Genomic DNA, 17343 nt, shown 5'->3' with positions numbered 1-17343 from the left:
CATTCAGAAAAACATGCTCTTAGAGAAGCACAGGAAAGGGCTTCCAGAAGTCTTTACTTGCAAACATGAAGTAGAAGCAGCTCTGGATATTCCCTACTGAATATTCCTCATCCCACTGTCACCAGAAAGATGGGGTGAAAGCTGGGGGAAAAGTAACATTTTTGCACTCTACTTTTGTTGACAGTAAAAAGAGGCACGCCAACCAGTTATCAATACAGCACATGCAGAGAGGATTCTTACTAAGCTTAATGGCACTTATTTTTAAATACTTCAAAAGGAAACCAGAATCCTGAAGTAGAAACATTTTGAATAAGAATCAGGAGAACAGGTATCAACATGGGGAATAAACGAAGAATGGCAAGGAGAACATGACTGAGGGGCTCTGCTCTCATTCACCTGCCCACACCAAGTCTGGCCATCAGTGTCCCGGAGTTAAGTGATGCCCTATGACACTGATAAAGCTGCATTGCTCACTTCCAGCCATAGCAGGGATACAGTGAGTCAGCTACACAGATGAAAATCACAGACAGATTTGGTGAACAACTGTGCAAACAGGTCAAGTCACAGACAGCTGGATTTACACAAAAACATCCATCTGTTTTTTTTGCAAAAAAATCAGTCAAGATATAGAAACAGCATCTGTATTTTTCTAAGATGTAGAATGGAGATACTCAACTTTACATTTTTTTTTTAATTGGCTACAATGTAGCTTTGTGTATACTCCCATTACTTTCTCCCTTGACAAGACCTTTAACAGCACTCTAATGTCCCCATACAACCCAGAATAGGCAACAACAAAGCTGCTAGCTGTACGGCATACATTGGCATCAGGCAAGGACATCAGTGGAAGAATATGTCACAGTGATTTACAAAAATATACATGATTTTCCTTGATCTGTTCCTGTGATATTTCTGCCAGTCTTCTAGTCCCTGCCCCCCTTGTTATTAAGCAATTGACTAAAATCAGGAGCATTTCATGCTAGTACAGAGCTTCATGTGACATCCACATTGCAGCTACTGGCAGGTCAGGGCTGCACCACAACCACCCTGTCATAGTGGTTGTTGGGAAGAGAAGGTGGCCATCGGGCCATGTGGCCACTAGAGGGTACAGCATGTGTATGTGTGTGTGCACACACATAGGTGGGGCTTAATATAGTTTCTCTTTTCAATTTTCCATTTGGGGATTTTCTTCCCCTGCCATAGGGAAGAGCCGAGGTGGTCCCCAAAGTCACAGCAGAAAGGGTCAGGGGAGTTACAGCTGGGAGATGTGGAAGCCAATCCTGCTTGCAAGGTGCAGTACACTGCCACAGGGAGTTTCTGTGCTTAGGGCTACCATATGTCCAGATTTCCCCGGACATGTCCGGATTTTCGGTCTATAAATAGCCCGTCCGGGGGGGGATTTTTAAAAATCTAAAAATGTCCAGGATTTCCCCCCGGTCGGCTATTTATGGACAGAAAAGCGGCGGCCAAGCACTGCTTGGCAGCCAAAGCCCCTTCCCGGCTCCTCCCATCCCCTGCAGCCTTACCACGCTGTCCGGCCCCGCAGCTGTCTTCCCCCTCCTCCCCTCAATGCTCCACCCACCTGCTCCTCCCCCTCCCCTGCTTCCCACAAATCAGATCTTCGTGGGAAGTCTGAAAAAAAGCAGGGGCAGGCGGGAGGCAGCAGCAGGTAAGCTGGGGCTGGGGCTGGGGGGACGCGAGGAGGAGAGCTCTGGGGTGGCGCGGCCCTGGCCGAGCGGCTCCCTCCGGCCCGGGTGAAGCGGCGCCTGGCAGCCCCAGCTGCTCCGGCCCTGGCCCCAGCAGCTCCAGCCCGGCTCGGGTCCCAGGGCACCGGCCCCAGTTCCAGCCGAGTGCGCCAGCCCGGCCCCGGCCGAGCGGTGCCGGCCAAGCACCCCTAGCCCCAGCAGCTCTGGCCCGGCTCGGGCCCCAGGGCGGCGGCCCCGGTTCTGGCCGAGCGCGCCGGCCCCAGCAGCACTGGCCCAGCTCGGGCCCCAAGGCGGCAGGCCCAGTTCTGGCCGAGCATGCCAGCCCGGCCCTGGCTGAGCGACGCTGGCCGACCACCCCCAGTCCCAGCAGCTCCGGCCCGGGCCCTAGGGCAGCAGCCCCGGTTCCGGCCGAGCACACCGGCCCAGCCTCGGATGAGCACCTCCGGCCCAGCCCCAAGCCCCGCAACCCCGGCCGGAGCGCAGCCTGATTCCTGGGCTCTTTAAAGCCGGCCCTGGTCATGGGACAGGGAGGGGGGGTTGAATGGGTCGGGAGTTCGGGGGTGGGGCTGTCAGGGGGGCAGGGGTGTGGAGAGGGGTCGAGGCAGGCAGGGAGCAGAGGGGGTTGGATGAGTCGGGAGTTCTGGGGGTCCTGTCAGGGGGCGGGGAGCAGTTGGATAGGGCATGGGAGTCCCGAGGGTCTGTCTGGGGGCGGGGGTATGAATATGGGGTGGGGGTGTGGATAAGGGTTTAGGGCAGTCAGGGGACAGGTAGGATCCTAGGGGGGCAGTTAGGGTGGGGAGTTCTCAGGAGGGGGCAGTCAGGGGACAAGAAGCAGGGTGGCTTAGATAGGCGGTGGGGTCCTAGGGTGCAGTTAGTGGCAGGGGTCCCAGGAGGGGGCAGTCAGGGGAGAAGGAGTGGGGGGGCGTTGGGAGTTCTGAGGGGGGCAGTCAGGGGGTGGGAAGTGGGAGGGAGTGGATGGGGTGGGGTAGGGCAGGGGCAGGGGTAGAGTGGGGCTCCTCCCCCCCCCCGTGTCCTCTTTTTTGCTTGTGGAAATATGGTAACCCTATCTGTGCTAGACGCAGGAAGGGCTAATACAGCACAATGGAACAGTTGCAGCCTATTGTTAAACGTAAACCTACAACCCTAAAATAAAGACTTTGAAGAGAATAAGGAGAACAGAGAAGAATACAAGCAATGCAGTAATTCTGGATAAATGTTCATGAGAATTCTACTTGGATGCCTCTTAAATAAATATCTATGAAAAGTGCTAAGTGATAAGAGGGAGATGGTATTATTATTATTACCTGAAAACATATTTGAATGAAAATAATTTAATAGGAAAATCTCATTTATATGTCAATTGACCCCATTAACTATATGAAAAACGGGGCTTCCTGGGAAAGTACAAACCATTTCCTCTTTCCTACCACGCTATGGCTGTTAAGGCTACCTTAACATTCAGTGCTAAATGTACACTTCAAAGTAAGATTTTAAGGAAATAAACCGATCCTACACAAAACCCAATCTATTCCCACCCTGCTGTGATTCCATGATGTTTACTTGATCTTGCTCAGAGAAATGGAGCAGGTTCCCAGAATGACGTGTTGCTAGGATACCTTCCAAGCTTATGTCTCTTGTGCTGTTGTGTCATGCTTTGCATCTACCGGCTATTGGCACAAAACAGAGAGAGAAAAAGAAGGGAATGACAGGCAGAGAAGCATGTACAGATATAAAAAGCATGAGTATTTATGAAGCAAAAGGAGAATTAGACTAGAAATTGCTGCACCTTGAAGTGCAGTATTGCAAGGTAAACAATTCTTTTAGACAATGTTGAAAATTTCAGATCTGTATTGGAAATTTCAGATCAATGACAGGACAAAGCCACCAGACTGCAAAGAAAGGGGCACAGTGAGGGAGAAAAATAGTAAATGAATTGTTGTACCAATCAATGTACCTGCTTCTCGATATTTTTAATTAATAGTGGATCAAATCTTTAAGGTGCACATGCGAAAGTGTGTGTGCTAAATCTCAATACACTCACAAGGTCTGGGTTTGCATATATGCATATATCTACAGTCATTCACTTACATACCTCTGTGATGGGCACACATTCTACATACATAGGGTGGATACAAATAAATTAGATTGGCTAGACAGGAAGATAAGCAGAAGAGGCCAGAGAAGAATTGCATGGTCACCTGTACGCCTTACTTTCAGGTATTTGTGAGTTTAAGTCAAACCTTAATGACATATGAATGTTTATTTCATATTTAGTGTTCAACAGAACTACCCATTAAGCAGGCCCATTATCAATACTTTCTATATTATACTCACTTCTGTTGTGTACACCACTGCAGTCCTGGATGGTGAAAGGGACTTGCTGGAAGGCCGTGATGGTTAAAGCATGGTTTCAATGCAGCCCTACCAGTTCCTCAGAGGTCCAAACATCTAAAAGAGCTGGGGGAGTTTCTGCACAGCTTACAAAGGAAGCATGAGGCCCAAGTTCCGTGTTTTATATCTTGATATCTAACTAGGTACTTATATGGCCGCCATCACTATAGCATCCAAGTGTCTCACAAACATTAATCACTTCTCCACCTCACAGGCATATAGATTATTACCTCATGTTACAGATGGGAACTGAAGCACAAAAAAGCCAAAGTTCACACAAGAAGTTTGTGGTAGAGCTGAGAATTGCACCCAGGTCCCCTGAGTCCCAGTTCAATGCAAGACCAACCTTATTCTCTTCTTTGTAATACAAGATAGCCAGGCAAAAGAAAGGCAGTATAAAGATATGGGCTGGGTAAGCAATAACCTATACTAGGATGTTTGAAGGAGGGCTGAGAGACTTTGCCATGAAACACACAACTACAAAGAGCACTGTATCGAGGCTTTATGGCACCATTTTAGTGTTCTGTAAGTGAAATGGATGAGGACTAATTCTCCTTATTGGGACTGTGTTAGAGGCCATTAACAGGAACCTAAACACACTAGCCAGTAGTATGCAGCACTCCTTGTTACATTTTTAAAACATACTTGGCCACCTGCTGGGAGCAACTTTACTTGTCTGGTTTAGGGTATTGTTGTGAGCTGGCTGAAACCTTGTTATGAGTTGCTAAAACCACATTGAGAATGAGATTCTTGGGTGAACACCCCCTTCAACTAACATGAGGCTAAGACCCCACCTAGGACAAAAGTAAAGTACCCCTGAGCCAATGGTCATCAGGCTGACATGGTTAAGACATGACAGTTTCATAGCCAATGGTACACAAGGGAGCGATGTGGCCAGCATCATGTCCACCTGCCATAGTCTGCCCTAACCTGAAGGAGCAGGTACCATTTTGCAGCTGGGTAAACTGGAAGTCACCTTTCAGCATAAGATTGAGCAAGACTCAAACCCACTGCACCTGTGAATCCACCCCGCAGTTTTTGCTGAGTATTGTTTTAGGTAGGTGTGTGTGCAGAAAAACAGAACACAGGAACTGAGAACAAACTGAATAGAGAGAGAACCAAAAGCAAACAGCAAGAGAGTCAAGCAGTAACCTGTGGGGATAGTGTGACCCTGGGAAAAGCTAGAGAAAGAAACTGTCTTTCTGTTGGCTGGAGAGGCTCGAGGGCTGTAAGTTAAGAAACTGCTCCTTTTTGTTCTTGGTTACTCCTGCATTTGTAGAAGCAAGACTCCATACATTCCTTGTGTGACATAATGTACCTCAAAATAGCACCCTGTAACCCCCACATTCACCACTTCTATATGGTTATGATATTTGTACAAAGAATGCTTTCTAAGGTATCCTATGAAAAGTCATAATTTGCTGGAACTTGTTCTGTCAAAATATGTATATCATCATTGTATACGGAGTTATGAGATTTTGCTACAGGGTTGTTACTGAAATATGTTATGAGTCTGGGAGATGCCCACATCTAGCTCTCCAGTGGCAACAAAATGGGTGACCCACACCCAGACAGGTGTTAAGCGACCATCACTAGCCATTGACCAGGAACTGTAAACAAGAGATTTACAATTCAGTAAGAGACAGTTGCTCAAGCTCTACACAATAGGGATTGCTTAACTCCGGATACCCAGCAAAGTATCAGGACATGTGCTGCTTGACTCCATGTTAGAGCCAGTATTTTTCCAGGCACATGAACTGAGAGTATAAAATAAGGGTCAGTGGCATCATGAGTCCACTTCTCTCCTCCCCCCCTACTCTGAAGGTATCAAGAACGTTTGGAAGAAAAGACTTAACTGTGGAGACTGATCCCATGCTGAGCAGGGAATTCAGCCTGTGTATTAAAAATGGTGAACTGCTTACAACGTCTAGTGGGGTGAGAAAAATCTCACTTAGTCTGATTCAAATCTCGCTTAGTCTGATAAAGTTTAGGATTTGACTGTAATTTTATTTTATTACTCTTATTTCTTATGTAACGAGCTCTGACCACTATCCCAACACTTATAATCACTTAAAATCTATCTTTCTGTAGTTAATAAACTTATTTTAATGTTTTAGCTTTAGTGAGTTTGTCTAAAGTGCTTGGGGAATCTGCTCAGATTACAAAGTGCATGCCCACTACCCTTTGGTGAAGTGGCAAACTAATTAATGACTTGCACTGCTCAAGGGAAGGTCTTGAGCAGTGTAAGATGGTATATTTCTGGAATGCAAGGCTGGGGCTGGGGGGATTTGCTGGTGTCTCCCTGTGTAAAGTTCTGCGAGAGTCTGCATGTAACTTTGGGTGTGCCCTCACATGCTAATGGCTGTGTGAGAGTGAAGCCTGAAAGGGCTGCTAGTCACTAGCAGAGCAGTGTGAGGGGTACCCTGATCCAGAGAGTTAAAGAGGACACAGAGGTCCCACAGTCCAGGTTGTACCCTGGGGTCTGTCACATCTTGTAAATAAACAAGACAGCATCAAAGAAAATACCAGACTCTATCAATTTCTACTTCCACCTGGAACATCCCCAGTGCTCTGAACTTTGTCTAGCCACTCAGGTCGAAAAGCAACAACACTACTAGTTCTCCTTATTGGGATGGAGTTACACTAATATACAGTTCTCCTTGTTAAATTTTTAAAACGTACTTGGCCATCTGGGAGCAGCCTTACTTATCTGGTTTAGGAGATAATCCTCGAGCTGGAGTGGAAGTGGAATTCTACTTGTGTGCATTCTACTTGGTGCTTTAACCACTCATCCCAAGGGCAGCAGAAAGCAATCCGAACCTGAATGTTAAACCACGAATGTTTATCGAAAACAAGTCAAACATACGGAGTCCTAGAAACAAGAGTGTCTACTGCCTCTCTTAAGCTTGCTCTGTTTTGCTTTCTCACTTTTCCATTCACTGAGAGTTCAATAGTGAGTTCCTGTTTGTACAATCTCTCCTCTGATTTCCTAATGGCAGGATCGTGCCCTGATCCTATGTGTCTGTACGAGGGAAGACAGCCTTCTCCCCATCTGCTTAGGACCAAACCCAATTGCAGCTGGAGTGTGGGAGAGAGAGCAAGGGCTGTGTACCTGGTACCCCACTCGGTGAGCAAATGTTATGCTTGTATTCTCTTACTGGTGCTAACGGTGAGTAATACAATCTCCCTAATGCTACTAATAGACAGGGATGGAATTACGTTGGAAGATACAAGTAGGGTGACCAGACAGCAAATGTGAAAAATCAGGGGGAGGGGGGTAATAGGAGCCTATATAAGAAAAAGACCCAAAAATTGGGACTGTCCCTATAAAATCGGGACATCTGGTCATGCTAGATACAAGGATAATGCGGTTAGAAGAGGCTTCAATGCTCAAAGAGAGACCTCTCCATTCAGACAAATATATTTCCACTTATGCCACATTCCTATCATCCCTGGATAAGGATACCCAAATACAGCGAAATACTGTTCCAGCAATTTGAGAAAAAGCTTCCACTAGGAAAACATTCCACTCCAGAACAATAATCCCATATATTATAAACTTTACATATGCATAACAACTGACATGTGGTCTCTACTACTATCCAGTAGTAGTATTCTCCAAGGAGTCTGACAAATTATTATAGCTCTTTCTTTTCCTGGATCCATTCTGTTTTGCACTTTAACTCCATGATACAGTTTGCCCAACACATGATCGCAAACTGTGATCTATTAGTTTACAAACATCTGACATATCTCTAGGCCCTTTCATAAATAATTGCATTATATTAGCCATGTTTCACTCTTCATGGATTGTGGCTGAACTGAGTATGCTCATAAAAGTGTCCATGAAAGCTTCTGCAATATTGATTTCTTCTTTCTTTAACACCTTGAGGCGTATGCTGGCTGGATGGCGCTGTATCACATTTAGGATTTATAAACCTTGCTTAACCATGTATCTCAATATCTCATATTCCATTCCCGTACATTTGATTTTTATTGTATTGTATTGTATTCTTCACAACCAGAGACCCACACAGAGCCAGTCATGCAGTAGATCTCAATAAAACTCAACACAAGGAACTGAACAAACAAAACTTCCCTCTGAAGAAGCACAAGACTCTCACTCGGGCAAAAAGAATGCCATTATCAAGTCGAGTGAACATTCAATGATCATTACAATGAGCTATCAGATGGCAGGTGAGGAAAAATAATACGTTGCATCTTTAGCTTGTTCTCCTGGTTCACAGGAACAAAAAGATCTACAACTGCTATAAGGTCACCCTCTTCGAGGAGGAGTCTCAGGCCTTGGAGCACACTGCTCTCTACCAGCCATGGGTGGCCTGGACAAGAAGGGATCAGCGTCCACTCAACTTCTGGAGAGTTTTCTTTCATCCAACAATAGTTTTAGTAATTTATGCACAATCCAGACCGATCCTGCTGTATTAATGAATTCCACATCTACATCCCCTTTCTCCAAGGATCTCAGAATGCTTTACAAACAGTTTTAAGCCTCAGTTTCATGTGAGTTTGTATTATCATGCTCATTTTATAGATAGGGAAACAAAGGCAAAAAGCTGCTATGTAACCTGCCATGGCTTCAAAGTGAGCAAGTGGCTGAGCCAGAGACAGAACTCCCAAAATTTCTAATCTGCAGCTCTAACCACTAGACCACGTTAAGCAGAGTATTTTCATTCTTTACCTCTTGTTTATTAGTGGTCTTCCTTTAACCACAGACCCACCTTTCTATATACTGCTTCATATACACTAATAACTGAATAGCCAACTCAATTTGCTAACTTCAATATTCCGTTAGATTTATTTCTGCACTCTTCTACCGCTCTCTCTGGTTTCTATATGGAAAACAAACCAAACATTTAATATTTTCCTCTCACTTTCTTTGAAGTAGGTGATTAAAGTTTTCGGCTCCACTTGTTTGTCTTTTCCTTGGTATTAGGGTTGCCAACTGTCTAATCACACAAACCCAAACATCCTTGCCCCACCCCACCACTTCATCCCCCCTCCCTCCGTTGCTTGCTCTCCCTCACCCTCGTTCACTTTCATGGGGTTAGGGCTTGGAGTTGGGGTGTGGACTGTAGGCTGGGGCCAAGAAGTTCGGAGCGTGGGAGGGGGCTCTGGGCTGAGCCTGGGGCAGGGGGTTAGGATGCGGGAGAGGGTGAGGGATACAAGCTCTGGGAGGGAGTTTGGATACAGGAGGGGGCTCAGGGCTGGGGCAAAGGGTTGGGGTGCAGGAAGGGTGCAGGCTCTGGGAGGGAGTTTGGATGCAGGAGGGGGCTCAGGGCTGGGGCAAGGGGTTGGGGTGCAGGCTCTGGGAGGGAGTTTGGGTGCTTACCTCAGGTGGTTCCCGGATGGCAGCGCAGCAGAGCTAAGGCAGGCTCCCTGCCTGCCCTGGCCCCCGCCGCTCCTGGAAGCAGCCAGCACATCCCTGCGGCCCCTGGAGGGGAGCCAGGCAGGCTCCGTGCACTGCCCGTGCCCGCAAGCGCAGCCCCTGCAGCTCCCATTGGCCACAGTTCCTGGCCAATGGGAGTTGTGGAGTCAGCACTCGGGGCAGAGACCCCCTGCCCCCCCCCCACCCCAGGGGCCGCAGGGACGTGCCGGCTGCTTCCAGACTTCAAAGTCAAGATGCCACCACAATCTAATGATTTTTTAGACCAATGAATGCTTAACTTTCTCTACACTTACTGTCTAACAATATCTAATATTAAAAGTAAGTAAATTTTATAATGATGTTTGGCTTATTGGTCAGCTGAGGACCAGAAGGTTAGACTAAATTCCTAACCAATACTCAGAAAGGTCTTGAGAACATGACCTATGAAGGAAGGCTGAAAGAATTGGGTTTGTTTAGTTTGGAAAAGAGAAGACTGAGAGGGGGATATGATAGCAGTTTTCAGGTATCTAAAAGGGAGGAGAAAATTTGTTCACCTTAGCCTCTAAAGATAGAACAAGAAGCAATGGGCTTAAACTTCAGCAAGGGAGGTTTAGGTTGGACATTAGGAAAAAGTTCCTAACTGTCAGGGTGGTTAAACACTGGAATAAATTGCCTAGGGAGGTTGTGGAATCTCCATCTCTGGAGATATTTAAGAGTAGGTTAGATAAATGTCTATCAGGGATGGTCTAGACAGTATTTGGTCCTGCCATGAGGGCAGGGGACTGGACTCGATGACCTCTCGAAGTCCCTTCCAGTCCTAGAATCTATGAATACAGAGTAGTGAAAACGAATTAAGATCATAAGTAGTATCTTGGCTTGTATTACAAGTTATTGTACCAGTTTCTTCCAGTTAATATCCTGTATTAAAAAGAATGTATTCAGCTAAACTAGGGCCAAGGAAGGACAATACAGCTCCATTCAAACAGTTAATTAAGCTTATTTAAGGCTTGAATGTAATAGTCAAATTTACAATGAAACTGTCTTAAAGCTTCACTGCATTGTGTAATCATTGATGCAGATCACTGAATTGTCCTTTCAATAACAATAAGATTTCTAAGAGGGCTCTAACAGTACCTTGAAATTTGTCATAGTGGATTAGATTCAAAATAAGATAAGTATTCTGTCCACACACACACAAAAAAAAATTAAAAAAAGAAAAAGAAGTCACAGTGGGTTTTTGGCAGAACACAGTAGACTCCATTCATCCTTCTTGTAATCTACAAGAAATCTAATCCAAAGGACTAATATACCAGACATGATACCATGCCAGGCAATCCAAAGAATTTAATTCTCCAGAGAGATTCAATTTAATCACAAGCATAAAGTCCCCATGGAAGAAAAAGGGCAAATTTGAACTGGAAACATTTAATTTTTACTGGGTAAAGTTAAGGTTTATAGTGAAAATCTTCTGACTCACTGTTAAAGAAGAAATATGGAGATCATAACAAGTAGCCTGTGCACATGGAAAATTCACAGGTTGGAACAACAACAACAACTGGGACAGAGATAGAGGAATTCCCCATTTCTCCTTTTGTCACTGTCTTGAGAACAGCTCACTGGTGGCTCAGAGCCCATGCTGCTTCATAGTAGTCTTGAGATCAAACTCTCAGAGAAAATGCTTCCCTCTACCAAGCGCTCTGAAACATGCATTCTAAAAAATACCCAACACTGGATGCCAACAATCTAACTATTGGCTAGTCTCCTACCTCTCTTTCTCAGGCAAAATTATCAAGAAGGTGGCAGAGAGCAGTTTCCAACAGAACCTCAGCTTCAGCAATATGCTTTACAGTCTGGCTTCAGGCAAGGTCATGACACAAAAAAAAGACAGTTACCTTTTCTGTAACTGGTGTTCTTTGAGATGTGTAGTTCATGTCCATTCCATATTAGGTGTGTGTGTTTGCCACATGCACCGGTGCCGGAAGTTTTCCCCTCAGCAGTATCCATAGGGGAATGGCTCTGGCACCTTCTGGAGTGGCGCCCACATGGTGCGATATAAGGGGTGCCAGCTCCCCCCACCCTCAGTTCCTTCTTGCCAGAAACTCCGACAATGGGGAAGGAGGGTGGGTCGTGGAATGGACATGAGCAACACATCTCGAAGAACACCAGTTACAGAAAAGGTAACTGTCTTTTCATCTTCAAGTGCTTGCTCATGTCCATTCCATATGAGGTGACTCCAAAGCAGTACCCCTGGAGGTGGGTCGGAGTTCATAGACGCGTAGATTGCAACACAGCTCCACTGAACTCAGCGTTGTCTCTGGCCTACTGAATGATGGCATAATGAGCGGTAAACCTGTGAACAGAGGACCATGTTGCGACTCTACAGATGTCCTGGATAGGGATGTGCACCAGGAAGGCCACCAAAGACACCTGTGCTCGCGTCAAGTGGGATCTGACAATCGGCGGCGGTGGCAGAACCCCTGCCAGGTTGAAACAGGTCCGTATGCACGAGGTAACCCAATTAGAAATCCTCTGTGAGGACACTGGGTGACTTTTCATCCTATCCGCTGTAGCGATGAAGAGTTGAGTTGATTTTTGAAAAGGTTTGGTACAATGCCAAGGCCTTCCGCATGGCTCATGGATGGCACTGGGGGAGCACTGCGCACAGAGGCTGTGGTGCTCAGTGCAGAGTCGGTCCTCTGCTCCGGTGCCAGAGTGAGTGCCGACTCCATTAGGAGCACTCTTAGATGGATATCATGCTCCTTCTTCATCCTAGGTTTGAAGGACTTGCAGATATGGCACCTGTCACTTATGTGCCCTTCGCCTAAGCACTTTAGACAGGTGGTATGGGGATTGCTGATGGGCATAGGCCATTTGCAGCGATCACAGGGCTTAAAGCTTGGGGACTGGGGCATGCCCCAACCCCAAGCTGGGTCCCATTTGGGTCTAACAAAGAGTTTGAGAATACTACTAAGGGTAACTAAGAAAACTACTAACTACGTATAACTATTTTACAGGATTTCAAAGTTTGCAAGATCAGAGATGGAATCAACGCTAGCTGAAGCAGCAGATGTTCCAGCACTGTCACTGGCGGCAAGAAGGAACTGAGGGTAGGGGGAGCCAGCAGGCACCCCTTATACCGCACAATGTGGGTACCACTCCAGAGGACACCAGAGCGAGTCCCCTACGGATACGGCTGAGGGGAAAACTTCTGGCACTGGTGCATGTGACAAGCACACATACCTAATATGGAGTAGACATGAGCAAGCACTTGAAGAAGAACAGTGCTTGTTGCTCTGTTTAACAACCTCCGCATAGTGAAGGATAGAGGTGAATCAATGATGCTGATACTCTAATCTAGTCTATTCAGGTTCTTGCACTGCATGCATCACTATGGAATCTGAGTGCCTCATGCTATTCTACCTTCTACACTATCATCAGGGGGACATTCCGTTAAAGCTTCCTAGCGAGATAGGTTTTGCTGCATAAGTCCAACTGTTTGGTGTAAACCTATATGAAAAGGCTCCTTTACAGGTAGCATGAATCTCCATTTAGTATTCCAGAAAGGAGGAGTTTACACAGATTCTCCTTTTATAGCAGCAAGGCAGTCTTAGCAATTACACCTACCAATATTCTTTCATTTCAGTGAGAGAACTTTTTTTTTTTAAATTTTTAAACAAATCACCTTATTTTTCATGTTGTATACACAGATTTCATGAATAAAGAATCTGCAGAAGAAGAAGAATCCCATTCAAATCCTAACTGGAAGTCAAGGAAAACTGGTTGGGCTGAAGTTTGGGTCAGTTTTTATTTTATCCTAATAACAGGATCATCAATTCAGTATCTAAATGCATAGGTAGCAATTAGACTAGAAAGAGGAACTCATGGAATTCTAGAGAGACATTTTGAAAATATTCTACTGTACGGTGATACGTTTTCCTGATTCCAGATGGCCAGAGCCAGTGGCATGAGATGCTTTGGACACTTCTAATGTTGGGGGTTAATCCTTACAAAGAATTTCCATATACCTAAAGCCAGTGGTCAATGGCATGACATTTTGCATTTCTATAGCCCTTTCATCTAAGGATTTTATTAATTAGGCCTCAGAATGCCCATGTGAGATAGTTAAGTAGCAGGCAAAAAGAATATTTTTATTATCTATCATTTAAGGAAGGCCAGGACCAACATTCCAAACAAGGTTCCTGTCTCCAACATCATATAATCGAAATAAGTTTACCCTGGGGGACATGGCGTAAGATCAGATAATTAGGGAAAATGTCACTTTGTTTAGGCACAGGGGACAGGATCCTGTTCAGGATAACAGAGTTGTGGATAACTGCGGTTGTACCATCATCAGGTTTGTCCATTGGTTCATATCAATCCATTGCCACGTTTTAATTTTTGTAAATGTCATGTTTACATATATTTGGATTGTTGCTGTTGCTCCTGTTTATCTTATGTGATTGTAGCATCACACAAACTCAGTATGAGGGATGTCTCTCACTTTTAAAGTTTAGACCAGGTCTACACTAGCGAGCTTACGGTGGCATAGCTGTACCGATGCAGCTTGTGTAGCCGCTCCATGCCGATGGGAGAGAGCTCTCCTGTCGACATAATTAAACCATTTCCAATGAGCGGCAGTAGCTGTGTGGGCAGGAAAGAGTCTCCTACCATCATAATGCTGCCGACACTGGAACTTCTAATTCAATTTGCCCCCCAGAAAGTCTTAGGGAATGTTACATACAAGGTGCGATTGCTCCCTGGGCAAGTTCACAAGGCTCACAAAGATGTGGAATTGCTGGGGTTCTGCTACACTCTGCATGGGGAGAAAAAACACAGAGACACAGCAGAGGAATACTGTCACACTATGCCACAGAGCACTGCTGTATGGTAGCTCTACCCATGCTAACGCAGGGGTCGATGAGGGGAGTTGTCAGTAGGTCCCACCAACACTGCAGGTCCACTGGCCAAATATCAAATACAAAAGGCACGTTACATTGTAGACTGTGGCCACTACTCCAACTTGGAGACTGCCATAGTGGCCATATCATGGTAACACTACTACTTTGTACCCTGGCTCCAAGCTGGTTTATGCAGGCTCTGCATGGGACTCAGAATTTGGCTCCAAACTAAAGAAATGGGTTCCAGTAAAAGGATCACTCAGGGCTAACTAGAGAACGGCACTGCTGGCTCTGCTGACAGACCTGTCAATTCTTCAGAAAGACAATGAGGGCAATATATACTGTCTAAAAGAGCTGGGGCTTTCTTCTCCCAGCTTCCCATGTTCCACTTATCCTTCTGCTAGTCACTGCAATGAGAAGGAGGGCAACTGGGGGGCTAGAAGAGGACGGCGGCAGAACAGTGTCACAGTACACAGGGAGGAGGAGGCAGTGCTGTAACATGTGAGTTAAATACAGTGCTGAACCCAGGGGAAGGAGACAGTCCCAAGGACCCCTAACTTACAGCAGCTTCCCAAAGAATAGCCAGAGTTCTCCAGCCATCTCTTTTCCTCACCACACAGACAGACACACCCCATGCCAGGAGCTGCACAGGGCCAGCCCCACTCTGCACAGTAAACAACCCTGTGCTAGGTATTCCTAGATAACCGGTTAAACTGGCTTTCCAATCCCCTTCACAACAGCTCAGACTCCTTGAAGGGATTGCAGGGGAGTGTAAAACAGGCCAGTGGCGTTGCAGCTAATGTACGTGGTAAGAGAATTGGCTGACTCAGCAAATTCTGGATCCTATTCACTTTACCATGGCGGAGCTGGAGTGCCTGTTAATTTCTCACAGCACCAGGGTGGAAGCACTGGTTGGAAAAGAAAAAGTTGATTTTGCAATTGGTAGTCAGAGCAAACACAGAAAAGAGCAAGAATGCTAGAAAATTAGGAAAATACCCTCCACAATGTTTTTGAATCACGCTAGGAAGGGAAAAAAAATCCCTGAAGCCAAGAGACCACAACTAAACTGAGTGAGGGTTAACTTCCCAACCTCTTACTTCCAGTATGTGGAAACCAATGCAAATTAATTTTATCATCTTACAACTTGTGGGCACACAATGTATATGCAGCCACTATCCTATTAACAATGGGCCTTTAACCAGGTTCAGTGACATCTAGATTGCAAAAGTTGTAAACACTCCACATTAAACATATTTAGCACAGCCAACAGCTTTCAGCTAACAAGCAATCAACTGAGTGCATCTTGTGAAACCTGCAATTAGACTGGTGAAAACCATCTGCCCAGCAGACTGGATAAGCAGATGCCTTTGAATGATACAAGCCATAATACATGACTTGTTGTCTACAGATTGTACAGAAAAGGTTATTGAAAACTGCAGTTCTTGACATGAGGGAGATTTAGTGGTTACGGCATTAACCTAGGACTTGGGAAACCCAGGTTCAAGTCCTTGCTCCACCAGACTTCTTGTGTGACCTTGGGTAAGTCACTTAGCCTCTCTGTGCCTCAGTTCCCCCTCTGTAACATGGCAGTAATATCACTTCCCTGCCTCACAGTGGTGTTATGAGCACACAAACATTAAAGACCAGGAGGTGCTCAGCTATTCCAGTGAAGGAGGCTATAAACACCACAGACGGACAGACAATTTGTGAACCGAGTGCCTGGGTTTGTGGATAGCAGATGCCAGAGGAGAATTCACAGTGATGTTCTCTATGGAAGATACCACCTGTATCCCTTCCTGTATTTTCTGGCTAGGGGAGTAGAGCAAATAGATACAGATTGGATCAATGGTGTGCAGTGAATGAGGCACGAGAGCACAAATTGAAGAGCAAGGATAAAAAAAATACTGAAGCACTGTTCAACCTCTGTACTGATTAGCAATGTGATAAAACTTTTTGCAATAAATGGGTTCAGAATGAGTGAAAACGGAATCATAAAACTGAGGGCTAAATGAGAAAGTTATTTTTAACTCAGATTTTCACCTAGATAGGTGAGCGTTTACATTTTGTTCCATCCACCAGTTAGGGAGAAGTCAGGCTTCTATAAAGAGTTTTATTGCTTTTTTCCACTGGAAACTGGGTTCAGATGTTTTTGTTGTCCTAGCTAATTAATTTTCATATGAAAATCCCTCCAAAGCTGGTGGTTTTTAGCTAACAAACAGAGAAGTGAAGCTTGCATTTGTTATTGTCTTATTTATGCAAAACATACTTAGTGCTTACAGCAGTGAAGCATGTTTCATCTTCCAAGCACCCTGTAATGCATAGAAAGAAAAATGCTGCTGTTACAGTGGACTTCAGTTGGAGAGACACATGCTGGAGGTCTCATGTAGCCATGAGTGAAACATCATTAGAGCTTCTAAAAATTATGGATGATAATTTTCTAACATAAAAGGCATAGCACCCAACCCAAGTACTATTTTGGACTTCATTCTGATACATAAGGATGAATTCATCACTGGACTGGAAGTTAGTGGTTGCCTAGGAACCAGGGATCATGACCTGATTACATTCAATATGGGCAAACAGAGGACAGTCCCAACTAGTAATAATATCTATCTATATCTATATATAGATATCACACACACACACACTTCTTACTTGGGTACTTCAAAAGGGCTAATTTCCCAAAGCTGAGGAAAATTATGAGTGAAATTGAGTGGGAGGAAAATGTAGACAGAAAAATGTGAATGAAAACTGGAAGTTCTTTAAGAAGAGTTTATTAGATGGCCAAAAAGCCACAAATCCAGAACCAAGAAAGAGGACAGCATTGGCTAAATGCCTATCCTGGTTAGTGGTGAAGTGAAGGCAGCATTAAGAAATAATATATAACAAAATGAAAAAAGATGGCAATCAATATAAATTGGAAGTTATTTAGTGTAGAAAATTGTTAACGGACGCTAACGAT

The 17343-nt window shown here is 45.1% G+C and overlaps 1 protein-coding gene across 7 annotated transcripts in view; it reads right to left on the bottom strand.

Annotated features, from left to right (window-relative positions):
* The window catches only part of RABGAP1L (RAB GTPase activating protein 1 like), a 544030-nt gene that overhangs the window by 24413 nt on the left and 502274 nt on the right, over window positions 1–17343 (bottom strand). The gene's annotated exons all lie outside the window — the stretch shown is intronic.

The sequence above is a fragment of the Trachemys scripta genome, chromosome 8, assembly GCF_013100865.1.
Source record: "Trachemys scripta elegans isolate TJP31775 chromosome 8, CAS_Tse_1.0, whole genome shotgun sequence".
In the NCBI taxonomy this organism is placed as follows: domain Eukaryota; kingdom Metazoa; phylum Chordata; order Testudines; family Emydidae; genus Trachemys; species Trachemys scripta.
This window is presented reverse-complemented; position numbering and strand designations above follow the sequence as displayed.